The 21,182-nt window shown below is 45.6% G+C and overlaps 1 protein-coding gene across 1 annotated transcript in view; it reads left to right on the top strand.

The window, feature by feature from the left end:
* LOC122539512 (otogelin-like protein) overlaps positions 1-21,182 on the top strand; it is a 248,549-nt gene that overhangs the window by 14,004 nt on the left and 213,363 nt on the right. The gene's annotated exons all lie outside the window — the stretch shown is intronic.

The raw sequence follows: 21,182 nt of genomic DNA, 5'->3' as shown, positions 1-21,182 counted from the left end.
GAAAAGAATTGTGCTGCTCCAGAACTTTAGTAAAAATGTTTCTCACTGAGAGACTTACCATTCAGATGTATCTTACTGTGAAATTTCTGCAATCTGGAAAATGCTGCAACTACTTATTTAATATAGAAATGAGGGGGAATTTCTTCTCCCAGAGGGTAGTGAATCTGCAGAATTCTTTGCTGCAAAGGGCTCTCGAGCTGGGTCATTCAAGCCTCAGACAGATTTTTAATCAGTAAGGGCAGTGAGAATTACTGGGAAAAAAGCAGAAACCGGAGTTGAGAATTGTCAGATCAGCTATGATCTCATTGAATTGCAGCGCAGACAAAAGGTTTATTTCTTGTATAACTTTATGGTCTTTTGGTTTTATGGAATAAGCCCATAAGAAAGTCAAAGGCAGGTATTGTTTTATGCTGAATACAAAATCTGATTAATTGTTTTAAAAATGAACAGGTTTCCGGTTCCTTTCTAAACGTCATCCTGTTTAGACGGAAATGCATTTAGCAAGTATGCTCATCTAAAGACGATTATCTTCATTTGCAAATTAGATATGGTGATGATTGTATGTTGTAGTCTTTTCAATTCCAAGCATAATTTTTTTTAATTCATGGAATCAAGGAAACACCCCGAAGTGTTATGGCACCAAAGGAGGCCATTCAGTCCAAAATGTCTGAATTGATCTATAGTTCTACATGACTTTATGGCATTCTCCTCCCTTTTCCCTGTACTATTGCATATTGCTTCTATTCAAATGATCATCTCATGCACATTGGAATGCCTCAACTAAATGAAGAAGAATTCTATTTGATTCAAATTTCAACAACGGGATTCGAGAGAGCGTGAGCCAGGGGCCAGCTGTGAAGGTAAGTTTGAATATAAAGTACCTACCTCGTGAATCAGCAGCCTCTATTTCAGCAACAGGAGTCAAGAGAGCACGAGCCAGAGGCCTGCCAGGAAGGTAAATTGGTATATAAAATACTGACCTTGTAAATTAGTGGAGCGAAGGCCGAGCAGGAGCGGAAGCGGACACAGGGACTGCTACAGAGACGGTTACAGAGAGTGGTGAACTCAACCCATACAATCACAAAGGCCAATCTCACATCTATAGAATCCATCTACCAGGCCCACTGTCAAGGACAGGCCGCCAGCATTCTCAAAGATCCATCCCACCCTGGCAATGTTTTTCTACAACCTCTACCATTGGGGAGAAGGTACAGAAGCCTGAACACACGCACCAGCTGGTTTTGCAACAGTTTCTACCCTACTGTTGTTAGAATACTGAATGGACTCACAAACTCTTAACATTCGCCTGGACCTGTGTTTTGGTTTTTGCCGCTGTTTACCTATTATTTACTTATCTATGCTATTTAACTCTGTGGTCTGCCTGTATTGCTTGCAAGGCAAAGCTTTTCACTGTGTCATGGTACTGTTAACAATAGATTCAGTTCAATTCAATAATATGTTTGGGCAGTGGCTAAACCCGAAACACTGCATGTGTATTGTCTCCCATTAGATTAGATTAGATTAGATTAGATTACAGTGTAGAAACAGGCCCTTCGGCCCAACAAGTCCACACCGACCCGCCGAAGCGAAACCCACCCATACCCCTACATTTACCCTTTACCTAACACTACGGGCAATTTAGCGTGGCCAATTCACCTGACCCTGCACATCTTTGTGATGTGGGAGGAAACCGGAGCACCCGGAGGAAACCCACGCAGACACGGGGAGAACGTGCAAACTCCACACAGTCAGTCGCCTGAGGCGGGAATTGAACCCGGGTCTCTGGCGCTGTGAGGCAGCAGTGCTAACCACTGTGCCACCGTGCCGCCCATTAGTGCTCCACCTCTAACTAAAAAAACACTATGTGGAGGGTTGGCAAGGTGAGGTTTTTTTTTTAGATCTCTTTTGGCAAATTAGAGCAGAAGGGATGGAGGCAAGGGCAGTTGAATATTCCTCTTGCACGATGTGGGAAGTAAGGGTCACCACTGGTGACCCTGCTGACTTCCCCTGGGAGAAGTGCACCCAACTCCAGATCCTCACAGACCACTTTAGGGAACTGGAGCTGGATGAACTTTGGATCATTCGGTAGGCTAAGGGGATGGTAGAGAGGAGTTATAGGGAGGTAGTCACACCTAAGTTACAGGATAGAGGTAGCTGGGTGACCATCAGGAGAGGGAAGGAGAACAGGTAGACAGTGCAGGGATCTTCGACATTGGATACTCTTGGGGGGGGGGGGTGACCTTCCAGGGGGAAGCCACAGGGGCCAGGTCACTGGCACTGAGCCTGGCTCTGTGGTTCAGAAGGGAAGAAGTGAGAATACGACAGCAATAGTGAGAGCGATTCAATGGTTAGAGGAGCAGATAGGAGATTCTGTGGTCGCGAACAAGATTCCTGGATGGCATGTTGCCTCCTGGGTGCCAGAGTCAGGGATTTGATGTCTTGGATTGGGTTCACAGGATTCTTCAGGGAAAGGGTGAGCAGCCAGAAGTCATGGTATACATCAGTACCAATGACATAGCCAGGAAAAGGGAGGAGGATCTGAAAAGTGAATATAGGGAGTTAGGAAGGAAGCTAAAAGGCAGGACGAGCAGAGTAGTAATCTCAGGATTGCTACCGGTGCCACATGCTAAAAAGACAAGGAACAGAGAGCAAGTGCAGCTGAACACGTGGCTGCAGGGCTGGTGTAGGAGGGAGGGCTTCAGATATGTGGATCATTGGAATACCTTCTGGGGAAAGTGGGACCTGTATAAGAAGAGGCACCTGAACTGAAGAGGCACAGGTAGCCTGGGCAGGAGATTTGCTTGAGTTCTTCAGGAGGGTTTAAACTAGTTTGACAGGGGGATGGGAACCGGAGCTATGGATCAGAGGATGGGGAAGCTGGTGAACAGGCAAATTCAGTGTGCAGAGAGTCTGTGAGGAACAATAGACAGTTGATAGAGCAAAGTTGCAGTCAGTGTGTTAGGTTGAAGTGTGTCTATTTTAACACAAGATGTGTCAGGAATTAGGGTGATGAACTTAGAGCATGGATCAGTACTTGGAGCTATGATGTGGCCATAATTGAGACTTGGATATCACAAGGGCAGGAATGTTCATTGGATGTTCCAGGATTTAGATGTTTCAAAAGGATTGGGGGGAGGTAAAAGGTGTGGGTGTGACATTGCTAATCAAGGATAGTATAACAGATGTAGGAAGGGAGGTTGTCAAGGAGGGCTTATCTACTGACTCATTATAAGTGGAAGTCAGAAACAGGAAAGGAGCAATCACTTTATTCAGAGTTTTCTATGGACCCCCAACCCCCTGCCATTAGCAACAGAGACACAGAGGAGCATATTGGCAGGCAAGTTTTGGAAAGGTGCAGAAGTAACAGGGTTGTTGTCACGGGTGACTTCAACTTCCTTAGTATTGATTGGAACCTCCTTAAACAAATAGTTTGGATGGAGAATACTTTGTCAGTTGTGTCCAGGAAAGATTCCTGACTCAATATGTAGATAGGCTGACCAGATGGGAGGCCATATTGGATTTGGTGATTGGCACTAAACCAGTTCATGTGTCAGATCTCTCGGTGGTAGAGCGTTTCGGTGATAGTGGTCATACTTCCCTGATTCTTACTATAGTTATGCAGAGGGATAGGAGCAAATGGTTTGAGAAAGTATTTAATTGGGGGAGGGGGAATTATAATGTTATTGGACAGCAACTGTGGAGCACAAGTTGGGAACAGATATTCTCAGGGAAATGCATGACAGAAATGTGGAGGCTTTTTAAGGACTTCTTTCTGCGAGTGCTGGATAGATTAGATTAGATTACATTACATTACATTACAGTGTGGAAACAGGCCCTTCGGCCCAACAAGTCCACACCGACCCGCCGAAGCGAAACCCACCCATACCCCTACATTTACCCCTTATCTAACACTACGGGCAATTTAGTATGGCCAATTCACCTGACCCTGCACATCTTTGTGACTGTGGGAGGAAACCGGAGCATCCGAAGGAAACCCACGCAGACACGGGGAGAACGTGCAAACTCCACACAGTCAGTCGCCTGAGGCGGGAATTGAACCCGGGTCTCTGGCGCTGTGAGGCAGCAGTGCTAACCACTGTGCCACCATGCCGCCCACGAAGCGGTTTGTCCCACTGAGGCAAGGAAGGGATGGGAGGGTGAACGAACCTTGGATGACAAGAAATGTGGAACATCTAGTCAAGACAAAGAAGGAAGCTTACTTAAGTTTGAAGAAGCCAGGATCAGACAGGGCTCTAGAAGATTACAAGGTAGCCAGGAAGGAACTGAAGAATGGACTTAGAAGAGTTAGAATGGAGCATGAGAAAACCTTGGTGGGTATGATTAAGGAAAACCCCAAGGCGTTCTACACTTATGTGAGAAACAGTAGGATGGCCAGAGTGAGGGTTGGACCAGTTAGGGATATTGGAGGGAACTTGTGCCTGGAGCCGGAGGGGGTAGGAGAATACTTTGCTTCAGTATTCACTAGCGAGAGGGACCTTGTCCTTTGTGAGGACAGCGTGAAACAGATTGATATTCTCAAACAGGTTGATGTTAAGAAGGAGGATGTGCTGGAAATTTTGAAAAGCATGAGGCTAGATAAGCCCCCTGGGCCAGCCTGAAGAAGGGCTCATGCCCGAAACGTCGATTCTCCTGTTCCTTGGATGCTGCCTGACCTGTTGCGCCTTTCCAGCAACACATTTTCAGCCCAGACGGGATATTACAAAGGTTTCTACGGGAAGCAAGGGAAGAGATTGTTGCATCTTTGACAATGATCTTTGCGTCCTTACAGTTCACTGGAGTGGTACCAGATGATTGGAGGGTGGCAAATGTTATTCCCTTGTACAAGAAAGAGAATAGGGATACCCTTGGAAATTGCAGACTAGTCAGTCTTACATTGGTGGTGGGCAAATTATTGGAGAAGATTCTGAGAGACAGTATTCATGATTATTTGGAAAAGCATAGTGTTATGAAGTTGAAGGTGTGTACTGTACCTTTAAGAAAGTGCGAATGCTGTTCTGAACTGGGAGCTTATAAGCCCCTTAGTACATGACGAGATGCAGTCCAAGAGTATGCTGAAAAATTGAAAATATGAAATATTTGGCTGTGAAATGGATCTTGAGTTGGTTGCTGTTTTGATGACAATTCGAAGTTAAACAATCAGTTTAAATTTTGCCCGAAGATACGAAAACCTAATCAAGTTTGAATTTATTGTCTTGCCAACATCGAAGCAATGAGACTATCTGATGTCGGGGATGTAAAAATGTAAGAATTTTGAAAATTGGAGACAGAGTAACTGCCATCAAGAGAGACCCAAGAAATTCGGAAACACACTCTATCAAAAGATACCTTTGATAGAGATCTTCAGCTTGAAGAAGAAGGATACCGAAGACGACAGCGGCTGTGTGGTTTTGAAATTAATTTGATGTAATTTTAATAGGTGTCTTATTGGAACACTCATATTGTTATAGAGTTGCTGACCGGTAATAAGCAGTTAAGAGAACGAGGGTGTGTGTGGAATAGGTGTTGTTTAATGTTCACTTTGAGTTAAAAAAATAAATTGATGTTATTTTCTTTAAATAGTGGAGATTGGGAGTTCTCTGTCACTCACACACATTTTAACAGATTATGAGGCGAGGTGAGCTTTTCTGGGTGTTTGGTTTAAGTAACTAAAGGGTTCGCCTCTGTGTCGTAACAGATTGGGAGTTCGTGCCCGAGATTTGGACAGATTTAGGCAGATCCAGTCTGAGAATTGGACAGATTTAAACACATCTGGAGTACAAAAGGTCCAAGGAGATTTAAACACTTGCCAATTAGTGTCATAGATCTTTAAATAAAATTTAGGTGAAATCATTTGTTTAATTTTGGTTACTTGGTTAAATTAAATGTGACAGAAAAGGCTCTTAAGATTGCTAAAGAGGTTCTGGGGTTTGAAGATGATTCCCAAATTTGCCAAGAAAGTTTAGAAAGACAGAAGAAAGACATACTTAGGTGTATCAGAGAAACAGACAAATGCAGTAGAGTTAGAAAAACTTCAATTGCAGTTGAGGCCAATGGAATTAGAAGATAAAGAAAAGGAAAAGAAGGGCCATGAGAGAAGAAAAGAGAGAGAGAAAAAGAAAGACAGAGAAGGTTCTTACTTGAGCAAACAGAAAGAGAGAGAGAATTTGAACTTGAGAAGTTGCGAATTAGTCAGGAAAGTCAAGTTAACAGGATGGAAATGAAGGTAATGATATATGCAATTATGTTAAACTTGCCACATTTTGATGAGAAAGACATCGAAGCCGACTTGATTTCATGTGACAAATTGGCTTGACAGATAGTGGTCAGAGAACTTGTGGGTAATGCTAGTTCAGACTAAGCTGGTGGGCAGACCTAGTGAGGTATTTACAGTATTGTCAGATGAGGGGTCAAGAGATTATGCAGATGTCAGACAGGCTATTTTGAGTGCTTATGAATTGGTACCAGAAGCGTATAGACAGCGGTTCAGAAACATAAAGAAAAACCAGATCAGCCTCCACCACTTCCTCTGGCAGCTCCTTCCATACCCATACCACCCTCTGTGTGAAAACGTTGCCCCTTAGGTCTCTTTTATATCTTTCCCCTCACCCTAAACCTATGCCCTCTAGTTCTGGACTCCCCGACCCCAGAGAAAAGACTTTGCCTATTTACCCCATCCATGCCCCTCATAATTTTGTAAACCTCTATAAGGTCACCCCTCAGCCTCCGACGCTTAAGGGAAAACAGTCCGAGCCTGTTCAGTCTTTCCCTATAGCTGAAATCCTCCAACCCTGGCAACATCCTTGTAAATCTTTTCTGAATCCATTCAAGTTTCACAACATCTTTCCAATAGAAGAAGACCAGAATTGCACGCAATATTCCAACAGTGGCCTAACCAATGTCCTGTACAGCTGCAACATGACCTCCCAACTCCTGTGCTCAATACTCTGACCAATACAGGAAAGCATACCAAATGCCTTCTTCACTATCCTATCTCCCTTCGACTCCACTTTCAAGGAGCTATGAACCTGCACTGCAAGGTCTCTTTGTTCAGCAACACTCCCTAGGACCTCACCATTAAGTGTATAAGTCCTGCTAAGACTTGCTTTCCCAAAATGCAGCACCTCGCATTTACCTGAATTAAACTCCATCTGCCACTTCTTTTGATAATTGGTTGCAGGCCTTAAAATAGAGAAGTCAAATGAGGCTGTAAGAGAGATTATTCTGCTGGAAGAGTTTAAAAGCTCCCTTCCAGAGATGGTAAGAATTCATGTGGATGAATAGAAAGTTCAGGAAGTGAGAAGGGCGGCAGAGGTGGCAGATGAATATACATTGTTGCGTAAGGTGAAATTTACCTTCCGACAAGAATTTCATCCTGTGAGGGATAGAAATTGGGAGTAGGGGAGATCCTACACTATAAAACAGAGTAGAGCACACTGTTAATAGTTTACCACAGGTGAAAATAGAAGCCCAAGAGGATGGAAAGGAGATGAAAGACCTCAGGTATTTCCACTGTGGTAAAGTGGGACACATAAAGTCACAGAGCCAGTTGTTGAAGAAAGGTGCTGTTGGAAAAGATGTGGTAAAAAAATGCTAAACCTGTGGGATTAGAGGAAGTAGTAAAGGAAACCCCAACAAAAGTTAAGGAGCTGCAGGAGCGTGCACAGCCTCGGCAGGGGCTGGATATGGAGTTAATACCTGATCTCTATAAAGGCTTCACCTCTATGGATAAGATTTACTCATGAAGAACAGGAGAGAAGGGAAAGAAGTTATAATTTTGAGAGATGGGGGTCGAACCAGTCTCTAATAGTAACAAATGAACGTACTAACACTCTTTCTGACATGTTACCCGAGAGAGTGGTAATTTGTGGAATAGACGGACATAAATTTAATGTTCCCCTGTGTAAGATCAGGTTGGAGTGCCAAATCAAGATTAGGGAAGTAATAGTGGGAATGAGTGACAGAGTGTCAGTTCTAGGAATTCAATTTGTTCTTGGGAACAATTGAACAGCATCGAAGGTGGGAGTGATGCCCCTTGTTGTGGAGAAGCCAAAGGAAGACCAGGGAACTGAGGAGTTAAAAGACAAATATCCTGGAAGTTTTCCAGAATGTGTAGTAACAAGATCCTACTATCATAAGTCACAGCAAGAAGCAAAAACTAAAGATAAAGACAAAGGAATTGAGGTTCAGTTAGCGGACACCCTGTTTAATGTAATGTTGCAGGAAAAACCTGAACAGGCAGAGGGTCAGTCAGAAGTGTTTAGTCCTGAAAGGCTAATGGACTTACAACAGAAAGGCGAGACAATAAATGGTATATATATTGATGCATACTCAGAAAAAGAATCAGAATGTATTCCTAGGGGTTATTATTTTAAAGATAGAGTCCTAAGATGAAAATGGAGTCTACAGCAGGTTAGTGCAAATGAGAAATAGGTGGAAGTGCACCAGATTGTGTTGCTGGTAGCATACAGACAGGAAGTATTATGGGTAGCACATAAATGACCAGTAGGAGGTCACCTGGGTGTGAGGAAGACTCAGACTAAGATACAAAAACACTTCTATTATCCTGGACTACACAAGGATGTGGTTAGATTTTGCCACACGTCATACATGCCAGATGGTAGGTAAGCCATAGGCAGTACCTTTGTTGCCAATTCCTGCATTTGAAGAACCTCTCATGCAGGTTATGATTGATTGTGTAGGTCCCCTCCCTAAAATTAAAAGTGGGAACCAGTACTTGCTAACCATAATGGATGTGTCTACCAGATTTCTGGAAGCAATTCCGTTATGGAGTATTAAGGCAAACAGGGTGGTGTAGGAGTGAGTCGCTTTATTTACGTGGTATGGGCTATCCAGAGAGATTCAGTCAGACGAAGGATTTAATTTTACTGCTAGGCTAATTAAGGAAGCTATGGATAACTTAGATATACAGCACTTTAAATGAAGTGTGTTCTATCCTGAATCCCAGGGAGCTTTGGAAAGGTGGCATCGACCCTGAAGAACATGTTAAGAGTGTACTGTCAGGATTACCTGAATGATTGGCATAAAGGTATCTAATTTGTATTGTTTGCCATTAGAGATGCCCCAAATGAATCTACTCAGTTTGCTACCGTTGATTTAATATTCAGACATGAAGTGAGAGGGCCTTTAAAATTAATTAAAGGACAATTGACAGGACTAAAGTCAGAGATTTCACCTTTGGATTATGTATCTGAGTTAAAGGAGAGATTAAATTGGTTCGGTGAATTAGCTAATAGTACCTGAAAAGAGCACAACATAGAATGAAGCAGGTGACAGATTAAAAACTCTAAAATTCAAACATTTTCCCGTGGTGATGACATATTAGTATTGTTACCAGTGGCAAGAGATCCCTTCAAAGCCAGGTTTAATGGTCCCTATCAAATTGAGAAAAAAATTAAGTCAGGTAAACTATGTGGTAAAGATGTCGGATGGAAAAAAAATGTTTCAGGTAAGTCATGTGAGTATGTTGAAACTTTACTATAATAGAGACAGGAATGGGAGAAACAGTCAGACGAAGGATTTAATTTTACCGAGAGGCTAATTAAGGAAGTCATGGATAACTTAGATATACAGCACTTTAAATGAAGTGTGTTCTATCCTGAATCCCAGGGATCTTTGGAAAGGTGGCCCTGCAGAGTGAGGAATCAAATCCAGATGTCATGGAATTTGATGTGCCTCAAAATACATTAAATAATGAGAAAGTCCTGGAGGAGTTGGATATTTCAGTGAACTATCTGTCTCAGGAGTAAAGAACTCAGTTGAAAGGCTTGTTGCAGCAGTTTGAGGACGTATACAGGAATAAGATAGGGAGGACTAATATTATTGTGCATGAGGTGAAGTAGGAAATGCTGTTCCAGTAAAATAACACCCCTACAGACTTAATCCTCTCAAAGCCACACAGGTCCAGAAGGAAGTGAATGTGATGCTCAACAAAGATATCATTGAACTGAGTTAGAGTGACTGGAGTTTGCCAGTCGTGTTAATTGCCAAACCTAACGGGACTCAACAATTTTGTGTGGACTATCGGAAGGTCAACAATCCTGTCCAATACCAAGATTGGAGGACTGTGTAGAAAAAGTTGGGAAGATTGTATACAGAAAGTTGGATAAGCCACTTACATCGCAAAGTTGGACTTAACTGTGTGGTTATTGACAGGTACCTTTATTCGAGAAAGCGAAAGAAGTTTCTGCATTTGTAACCCCAAATAGGCTATATTAATTCAAAGAGGTAAAAGGTAAAGAGATGCCCTTTGGAATGAAGAACATATCAGCTACATTCCAAATACTCATGAACAGAGTTGTGGCCGTATTAACAAATTGTGCAGTTTATCTGAATGATGTAACGATCTTTCATGTGTCATGGAAAGATCACATGGTACAGTTGGCAGAGCTCTTTGAACAATTACACGAAGCAAAACTGGGAATAAACTTAAAGAAAATAGAATTCGTAAAAACAGAGGTGACGTTCTTGGGACATAACATCGGTCATGCAAGGTTGACCCCAAGGAATGCAAAGACGAAGGCCATCGAGGAATTTCCACAACTATCCTCGAAGAAAGAGGTGCTTCAATTTTTGGGACTACTTAGATTCTACCGGGAGTTTGTTCCAAGCTTCAGCAGCGTGGCAGCACTGCTAAAAGATTTACTAAAGACAAACACAGAGTTTCATTAGACAGAACAATGCCAGGAGGCATTTGAGAATTTAAAAGCAGTATTAACTACTGCACAGGTTTTAGCGACACCAAATGTTTTGAAACCCTTCAAAATTGCGATCAATGCTAGTGATACAGGAGTTCTAGCTGTATGCTACAGGAAGATGATAATGGACTTGAATGGCCAATTGGCTACTTTTCAAAGAAGCTCAACACCCTCCAGAGAAAATACTCTACCATTGAAAAAGAATTATTGAGTTTGGTACTGGCTTTACAACATTTTAATGTTTATGTGCTGAACAATGAGTTGGAGAAAGTTGTGTACACGGACCATGATCCCCTTATGTTCTTAGAACGATTCAAAGAGAAAAATATGAGACTATTTCATTGGAGTCTTATGTTACAGATTTTTAATTTATAAATTGTATTTGTTGCGGGTCGTAAGACTGTGATAGTAGATGCATTTAAAGGGAAATGTATAGATAAGATTGGACAGATTCCAATGTTATATATGTGTGTGCAGAAATTAATATAAAAGTATAACTTAGATTAATGTCCTATGTATTTTATCATTATGGGATTAAGAAAACAAATGAAGCCATCTTTTCATTATTACTTAGATTACTTACTTACAGTGTGGAAACAGGCTCTTCGGCCCAACAAGTCCACACCGACCCGCCGAAGCGCAACCCACCCATACCCCTACATTTAACCCTTACCTAACACTACGGACAATTTAGCATGGCCAATTCACCTGACCCGCACATCTTTGGACTGTGGGAGGAAATCGGAGAACCCGGAGTAAACCCACGCAGACACGGGGATTATGATGGTTAATTTTTTTCTTAAGGGGGGTGGTGTTATGAAGTTTATGGCGTGCACTGTACCTTTAAGATAGTGCAGAACAGCATTCACTCTAACAGCTTACAAGCACCTGTCATATGACTAGATGGCAGTCCCAGAGTGTACTGGAAAATTGAACATATGTAACATTTGGCTGTGAAATGGATTCATGGGTTGGTTGCTGTTTTGACAACAATTTGAATTTAACCAATATGTTTAAATTATGCCCCAGGATTCTAAAACCCAATCAAGTTTGAACTAATTGTTTTGCCAACATCGAACAAATGAGACGATCTGATGTTAAGCATATAAAAATGCAGGCAGTTTGAAATTGCAGACAGATCTACCGCCACTGAGGGCGACCCAAGAAATTTGGGAACATTCTCTATCAAAGGTACCTTTTGGTCAGAGAAATTAGTGCAATAAAGTAGCAGTCACAAAACACAGATCGAAGTGAAATTAACAAGCAGTTTATTAACACAGCGATATTGTGGAAGAGAAATTGATCAAGCTGAAACAGCACAGACAGTCTGTCCAGGTAGCCAAAACCCTCTTCCTTGAACTGCGAATCAAGACAGGTTTTATAGGAATCTTGTACAATGAGGTGAATTAAAATGGGGAAAAGTACGATGTATTTGAAAATTAAGTAATCCAGTTACAGTGGTGATAACTGAAAAACCAGTTATCGGAAGAATGTCCTGATTGTCGATACAATGTAACATCCTGGCAGTAACAATGCAATCTTGATGGGATCAGGAGATTCCAGCGCTGTTTGCAGGTAGGTGAGAATGTCTCTTTTGAAACAGTAAGGTGTTACCATTGTTTCTGTCCTGTGAGCAAAGTATTCTGGTGCCTCTCTGTCTGACCTGTCCTTTGTATGGCTTTGGTATCACTGGGTTATGAGACTGCTCTCGCGGCTTTTGGGCAGCTGTCTTGACTGGGTTCAAGAAGCTTCTTGTTAGTTTGTCTTGGGAAGTGTAATCTCTTGTCTGCGAGTGACTATGGTCATGTCTGGTTTCTCTTGTCAGCCTGTTTTGTCAACACTAAGGCGTTCTGGGAGTTTCTTGTATGGTTTGGACAGGTTTGATTTCCTTTGTTCTGTGTGGCAGGGTGGCAGGTCTTTTCCCACAATTCTCCCCTTTTTTTGCTGAGGGGAGGGATGAGTAGGGGGCAATGTAGCCGGATCTGGGGCATTTGTCGGGTTGGGGAGAGGTGCTTGGTATCAGACAGGTAGCTCTCGGTGTCTGAGTCTGATTCAGCAGAGGTTGTCTCAGGGACAGGGATGTTCCCCCAGTGGATTGTACTAGTTAGGTGGTGAGGGGGGCAGAGGGCAGTAGTATTGCAAACAGGCGTGAACAGCGCAGTTGGATGGCCATGGCCAGTGTCACAATCCCAGCAGTGATAGCAATGAAAGCTATAAGTTTCTGTAGCAGGGCTGTACCCCATGACCCCCACCAGGAGGCTGCCCAGTCCCATAGGTCCCAGTGGGAGTTCTGATCTTGCAGGACAGAAGCTGCCTGCCAGATATACTGGGCCAGGTCCGTGATGTTTTCGCTGAGGTCAGGGATGTAAATGCAGCAGTCCGTACCAGTGATGGCGCACGTGCCCCCTTTTGCAGCGAGCAGGTAGTCTAAGGCCATCCTGTTTTGCAGGGCCATAGTGCAAATGGCAACAGCCTCCGCATTAGCTGGGGGTGCACTTCAGCTGTGGAATTCGCCATCTCCTCCAGTGTGGTGGTGAGTTTGTGGGCTTCTATCTGCAACTGCAAGGTTGCATAGGGGAGTGCCATGAGGTAGAGAGCTGCATCAAGGGCAGCGAGGGCTCATTTGCTGCGGGTCATGGGCTTTGGGAAGGGAGGGTACTGGGAGTGATAAATGAATGGTACCCCATACCAACATAGCAGCTCCCAGTCCTGGACAACAGCAGCCAGAGTTAGGCTTTGTGGCCACAGATAAAGTAGGTGCTGTTGTAGGTCCGGAGATAACAGGTCTGAGTCCCTGTCCAGAAGGTGAGGAAGGTGGTATTGTGGGTTGTCCTGTTGAATACCTGTAGTTTAATATGATGCCTTCTGCAGTGGATCGGCGTGCTGCGGGATTTAGGAACAGGGAGTCAGTGCACTGGCTCCAGCCAGCCTCCTATCCGATGGCTATGTGCTTTTCAACAATTGGATCCTGCAAATGGCCCCTGTTTGGTGGTGTCAGCAATGGCCAGGGCTGGGTGTTCATGGGAGAGATTGTAGGCTGGGTAAAACCACCCTTTAAGTTTATCCAGGTGGTACCCCGCACATCTCCAGCAGGCTGGGCTATTGTCCCTGTAGTTGGTCATTGCAGGTGGTATTTTGAGTGTGGTAACCTCAGGGGATCTGTCTGGCTCCAGCCACCACTCCGCCATGTCAGTGAAGTTAAATGGGATTGAAGCTAAGGGAATACACCCATGAGAGTGGATGGGGACCCTAGAACAGACCCAGCAGCGGGTCTAGTTAAATTGCTGAGCATACCCATGGGTCATTCTCAGGAAAGCATTGCACAGCAAGCCACAGTGTGACGGTCAGGTGGGTCAGGCAGAGGATGATGATGATGTTGGCTGCGGCGAGCAGCTGGATCCATCTCCAGTGTTCCGAATGGTGCCTTCTCCCGTCTCGTCCCTGTTCATTGGAGATGGAGCTCTCTTCCAGCAGGTGGCATGTGTCCATTTTTACAGCTTTCTGGGTCATCAGCAGGATCAGGTACAGGGCCTTTCCATCGAGGGGAGAGAGAATCCTTTTCTAGTGATCTTAGAACGAATGAATTGGCAGTGGTTGGGGTGTGGGCAGCGCAGCTCTGACCTGGTCGTGCTTTACATTAATGATTCTGCTGAGGGCTTGTATTTAATTTAGCAGAGCTTCTTGTGTCAGGAGAAGGGCTATTTCCATGGAGAGCTTTGGGGGCCTGGTACCAGTGGGCATAGGTCGCCCCATGAGCATCTCAAAAGGGTGAACCCTGTCGTGCAATTTGCTTGGCCACATGCTGGGTGATCCAGCATGATGGGGGTGGCCTTTTCTACTGTTAGGTCTAAACAGTCATGGTCGTCTGCAATGGCATTCTGAATGAAAGGCGTCTGGCCAGGCCTGTCCTATGTTTTGGGTGATCTTGGTCAGTGTGGTTTTAAGGGTGCCATTCAACCGCTCGACCATGCCTGATTACTGGGGTTGGTAGGGGATCTGGTGTCGCCATGGTATGCCTAGTGCCTTGTTAATACCAGTTGTGAGCTTAGCAGTAAAGTGAGTCTCCCTATCTGTCTCCATGTTACCGGGGACTCTGAATCAGGGGATGACATCCCTTAGGAGACATTTTACCACTGTCTGTGCATCATTCTTTCTTGTGGGGAATGCTTCCACCCATTTGGAGAACATGTTTTTGATGACAAGGATGTCTTTGTCACCCTGTTTTGGGGGCATGTGAGCAAAGTCAATCTGCAAGTGGCTGAAAGGCCCCTCAGAAACTGGCAGGCGGCCATATTTGGCAACAGGCTTTCCTCCATTGTTCTGCAGGCAGATGAGGCACTTTGACAGCAGTGCTTGGGCAGTGGCAGCGAATCCCAGTGCATACCAGGATTGCATTACAGCGTGTGTCATGCCCTTCTTGCCCGTGTGGCCATTGGCGTGGGCTGCTTGGGCCAGTGTGTCTAGGTGGGCTCTTGGGCAAATGATGCAGCCATCGGGGTGTACTAGCAGCTGTAGGGAAGATGACTGTATGGCCTCAGTGTGGGCCTAACTATCTTTTTCTTGTGGTAGAGCAACCTGTTGGCCAGCTCACACTTCCTCTGTGGGGTCAGGGAATACTGGGGCCTTTGCTATTCTGGGGGCCTGCAGGATGTAACTGGTGGAGTGCAGCGCGACTTCCCAAGCTGCTATGTCAGCTGAGGAATTCCCTAGGGTGACAGGGCCAGTGGCAGAGGTATGGGCAATGCGTTTGATATTCGCTAGGGCGGAGGGTAATCGGACTGCTTCCCGTAGGTTGGAGATCAGCGCAACATGTTGTAGTGGCCTCCCCTGCTGAAGTGATGAAGCCTCTCTGTTTCCAGAGTGTGCCAAAATTGTGGACGGCTCCAAAGGCATACCTGAAGTCAGTATAAATGTTGGCTGTGTGACCTTTTGCAATGATGTAGGCCTGATTGAACACAAACAGCTCCACAGCCGTGCGGATGTGCCATCTGGTAGTGCAGCTGATTCCAAGATTGTGAAAGAGGTGCAGACGGCATACACTGCCAGTGTGTGGTGATCCGAGGGCCTGAAGGAGGACCCATCCGTTATGAGAATGTGGTCAGGGCGCAGGGTGATGACCTGCTGTACGAGGTCGTCTGCAATGGCATTCTGAATGAATGGGAGCAGAATGGCGGTGTTCAAGGCAAGGGGCATGCTGTAAAAACAGGTTAGCTTTGGACTGTAAAGCAACCTCATAGCCTGTTCTCCGGGTGGCAGTGAAATGTTGGGTTGCTGCTGAATGTAGCAGCAGGGAGACCGAATAGGGAACCTAAACAGTGCATGGGTGATCCAGCATGATGGGGGTGGCCTTTTCTACTGTTAACACGGCTGCTGCCACGGCTCTCAAACATGCCGGCATTTCCCTTAAAACAGGCGTTAAATGTACAGAGTGAAGAAACAACAGGGCGCTGGAGATCCCCATGGAGCTGTGTCAAGATGTTGGATTAGTTGGCATAGAGATAAAAGGGCTGAGTGTAGCCTGGGACTTCCAGGGCTGGTGCAGAGACCAGTCGCTGTTTTAATTCGGTGAATGCCTGTTCCATCTTTGGTGTCTAGTGCACATTCGCTGGCTACTTTGGTGAAGATGCCTCCCGTAGGGGCTTGTCAATGGTCTGGGATCCAGTGCCTATAATAATTCACCATTCCCAGGAAAGCCTGCAGCTGAGTTCTTGTGGCTGGCGGGGGAAGCTGAGTAATGGCCGCGATTCTCTCTCCAGATAGTTGGTAAAAACAATGACTGCAGATGCTGGAAACCAGATTCTGGATTAGAGTGGTGCTGGAAAAGAACAGCAGTTCAGACAGCATCTGAGGAGCAGGAACATCGATGTTTCGGGCAAAAGCCCTTCATCAGGAATAGAGGCAGAGTGCCTGAAGGGTGGAGAGATAAATGAGGGGAGGGTAGGGGTGGGGAGAAAGTAGCATAGAGTACAATAGGTGAGTGGGGGTGGGGATGAAGGTGATAGGTCAGAGAGGAGGGTGGAGTGGATAGGTGGAAAGGAAGATAGGCAGGTAGGACAAGTCATGGGGACAGTGCTGAGCTGGAGGTTTGGAACTGGGGTGAGGTGGGGGAAGGGGAAATGAGGTGTTCTTCCTCCAGGCAGGGGGTGGTGAGGGAGCGGTGGTGAGGAAGGCTTAGGACCTCCATGTCCTCGGCTGAGTGGCCTGAGGCCATGTGAGAGTTTGTATCTCAAGTACTGTACTTTATACTGGTAGAGTTGCATTTTTTTCCATTGAAACCCTGTGACCATCTTCTGCTAGAAAGTCGAGCAATGCTGCTGTGTCCAGCATGCATGATTCAGCGGAGGTGGAAGCCAATAACAATTCATCCCTTATTGGAGGAGGGTGCTGTGGAACGGCATGTGTAGGGTGGAGAGAGTGCAGTGTACTGCAGCGGTATAGCCTGTGGGGCTCTCCGTGTAAACTGGGGAAGCCTGGTCCATGTGTACTGGCAGCCCCCATATGTAAAAGAAAAAGGTACTGGCTCTCAGGGAACAATTTAATTGAGAAAAAGGCTCAGCAGAGGTCGATTACAGAAAACAGGTGGCGGAAGCAGAGATGCTGGTGAGTATGGCATTCGTGTCCAGGTCCACTGGGGAGCAGGGAATCACAATTGCATTAACAGCCCTCATATCCTGGACAAAATGCCACTTTCCTGGCCTCCCTGGTTTTGGGATGAGTAGGATGGTTGTAATACATGGACTGGTTGTAGGAACCAGGCCATCCCTTTGTAGGAAGGAGTCAATCACTGACTTGATCTCTTCTATTGCTGCTGGTGACAGTGGGTATTGACGTCTAGACAGCAGGTTGGCCCCCCCATTTTAGTGTGACAGTGTGTGGCGGGACTGACATCACTTGGTCTGCATGGTTGAGATGCTATGCCCACAGTGCTGCTGGAAGATCAGTTAGCACCGGGGGGTTTTCGTAGGAGGGGGCAGTGCCTGGGGTGTGCGTGGTAAAAGTGGCCTGGAGTGTTGCAGGAATGAAGCATACACAAACGTATCCTGCCCAAGTTGGGCAACCTCTACCAGGGGAACGGGGCTTGACTAAGGGGTGCAAAGTGGAGGTGTACACTTATAAAAGAGAAAGCCCAGCCCGGTTCAACTGAGGGGACTCTAAGTGCATGTGAGCACGACCAGGCGTAGCTGGAGCTGGCAGGGTTGGAGGTTCCAGGGCTACGGGAAATCGCTGCCCGCAGCATGGAGTAGCGTGTATCTGGGATATCCGTGTGAGACCCTGCATGAAGCAGAAATTATTTCGGTATCAAGGACAGTGATAAGCCCTATGCTGAAGTTGATAGGGTCAGATAGTAGCTGTACCATGGGTACTCCGTACACCCTGATGAGATGCGGCAGTCTTAAAATAATGTGGATCTCGAGACAAATTTAATTATGCCAGTATAATTTTATGAAAGCAGTATTGGTGCTTTGGGATTTTAGAACTGTCGTTAGACTCAATTTTACAATTTTCTTTTGTATTTTGTGGCTAGCACTGCTGCCTCACAGCACCAGGGTCCCAAGTTCGATTCCAGTCTTGGGTGACTGTGTAGAGTTTGCACATTCTTGCTGTGTCTGCGTGGGTTTCCTCCGGGTGCTCCGGTTTCCTCCCACAGTCCAAGGATGTGCATTTCAGGTGAATTGGCCATGCTAAATTGCCCATACTGTTAGATGAATTAGTCACAGGGAAATGGGTCCGGATGGGTTACTCTTCGGAGGGTCATTGTGGAGTTGTTGGGCCAAAGGGCCTGTTTCCACACTGTAGGGAATCTAATCTAATCTAATCAAATTAAATTTTAATTAAGCCATATAAAGTTCACGTTTATTCTCGTGCAGAATCATTCTGTACCTCAGTCCAAGATGCTGAAATGTTACTTACACTGTATTATAATTTTAATATATTATTTTTAAATAAACATACTGCCGAAAACTCTGATAGAGAAGCAGTGTACAGTCCAATGCCAATTTAGTCGTAGTGTGACTGCTTTGATTTACTTTAGTCAATTCTTTGATGAGTTAGAGAGTGCCATTAGGGCAGTCATGGTGTCTAAGAAGGGTGGGAGCGTTAATACCTTATTAATAAAACTTACGCAGAACTTCCATTTCAGAAGCACCGATGGTTCCTTAAAAGGAAACCATCTTCGATCACCAAATGCAAATTAAATCAAGTCATCTCTGGATCTGGAGCTGCAGGGATTGAAACAGATATTCAATCACCAGCAAGCAAATGTGCATGCAAGCCTGAACACAAAGAGTCAAAGTTTCTCCAAGGTTCAGTGAATAGGTGCATCCGGGCACGAGGACCCTGTTGAGTGCTAGCCTGAATTGTGACAGGCTGCCGGAGAGTCTCTGCTCTCTCTCTTGCTCGCTCTCTTTCTCTGTCTCTCTGCTGCAGCCGGGAAGCCAGTAACACAGCCACCTCGTCCCACCCCGCAGGATCAAGTTTTTCAACACCAAGGTAAGTTTTGGGTACTGAGGGAAGGGGGCTGAGAGGGGTCCTTTTTTAAAAAAAAAAGTTTTCAGGACTCCGTGATTTTAAGTTGGGGGGGGGGGGGGGTGCTGACCACTTCCCTAAACTTATCTAAACTAATGCCACGAAGGGTCGCCGTAATCACCTCCCCTGTTCTGCTCACAAATAATATTGGCTGGTGACATGTAAACAGAGTATTCCCAACCTACTCTTCGAGTGTGTGTGGTTACCCTGGCTCTTGTTACATCCTTGAGAGAGTTGGTGTCTGCAGACCGCTGCCACAGCAGGACAATTAGACTTGTCTCCCGAGTGTTTGGGGTCCCGCAACCTCTTTGACCTCTGGTAGAGCTGGGAATAGAGAACAGACTGCAGCACTGACAAACACAGAAACAAACAGGACAAATAGATGAGACAAATACTCGACAAACACAGGACAGACAAACAAAATAGCAGGGCCCCTGTCAATTTCCTTCGAGCTGAAGATCTCTCAGTATCAAAGCGAAAATTTGATCAGCGATTTCTCCATCTATCTTGCCAGACTTTCTCTGCCCTTCCATCTTTCCCTTGGCTGGACCAGGATCATGGCCCAAGTCCTGGCACAAGTTGGATCACGCATCTGCCAAATTATTTCAAATTTAGTTGATCAATTTAGGAGCTTACCCGACAACCTTCTCAAGCCAAGACTGTGGTTGCTCAATGCCGAATTGCTGCAGTAGATGGATTAGAATTGTGGCCAACCTCTGCATTCGTTCAGCCTTTCTCTAGGTCTGACCTGCTGGGGCAGGGCTAGCCGCCAAGACCAAATAGGGCTAAATTTAAAAAGTTAGGTTTGCTTACCCTGTTGAGAGAAAAGGGGCTGCCAACTCATGCCAAACTGTTGGAGAAATAACCCAATAAAGCATAGATCACAAAGCACAGATCAAAGTGAAATTAGCAAACAGTTTATTAACACAACGATATCGCGGAAGAGAAATTGACCAAGCTGAAACTTTTTTTTATTTCAAAAATATACTTTATTCATAAAATAATTTGATGGTCTGTACAGTTGGTCATGCCATACATATGTAAACATGTACATACAGAGATCAGAATTTATCATTTTTATACAGGTCTGTACATTTTTTCAATCATATGCCCATATAATTAGCTGAGGCGTCAGCAGAGCCCAAATGACTGCATGGGCCCCCTGTTCTTCGTTAGGCAGGCAGACTTTACACAGTGGTCTTCCCCAGCGCGCTTTGGCGGCAGCTGCCCCAAGCTTCAGTGCATCCCTCAGCACGTAGTCCTGGACCTTGGAATGTGCCAGTCTGCAGCACTCAGTCGGGGTCAACTCCAGAGAGCGTCCTTCACCGAGTTGATGATCCTCCAGGCACAGTTGATGTTCGCCTCGGTGTGTGTCCCAGGGAACAGGCCGTAGAGCACGGACTCCCGCGTCACGGCGCTGCTCGGGACGAACCTCGACAAACACCACTGCATTCCTCTCCAGACTTCCTCTGCATAGGCACATTCCAGAAGGAGGCATGTGACAGTCTCGTTTCCCCCCCCGCAGCCGCTTCGAGGGCAGCGTGCGGTGCGGCTGAGAATCCGGGCATGCATAAAGGATCTCACAGGCAGAGCCCTTCTCACCACCAACCAAGCCATGTCTTGGTGCTTGTTGGAAAGTTCTGGCGATGAGGCATTCTGCCAAATGGCTTTGACAGTCTGCTCAAGGAACCGCTCAACAGGATCTGCCCTCTCCTTTTCCCGAAGGGTCTCAAAGACACTACGTGCTGACCACTTCCTGACGGACTTGTGGTCAAAGGTGTTTTTCTTCACAAACTTCTCCACGAAGGACAGGTGATACGGAACAGTCCAACTACTCGGAGCGTTCTGCGGCAGCGAGGCCAGGCCCATCCTACGCAACACCGGGGACAGGTAGAACCCTCAGTACGTAGTGACACTTGGTGCTTGCGTACCGGGGATCCA

The sequence above is a fragment of the Chiloscyllium plagiosum genome, chromosome 2 (genome assembly GCF_004010195.1).
Source record: "Chiloscyllium plagiosum isolate BGI_BamShark_2017 chromosome 2, ASM401019v2, whole genome shotgun sequence".
Lineage (NCBI taxonomy): Eukaryota > Metazoa > Chordata > Chondrichthyes > Orectolobiformes > Hemiscylliidae > Chiloscyllium > Chiloscyllium plagiosum.
This window is presented reverse-complemented; position numbering and strand designations above follow the sequence as displayed.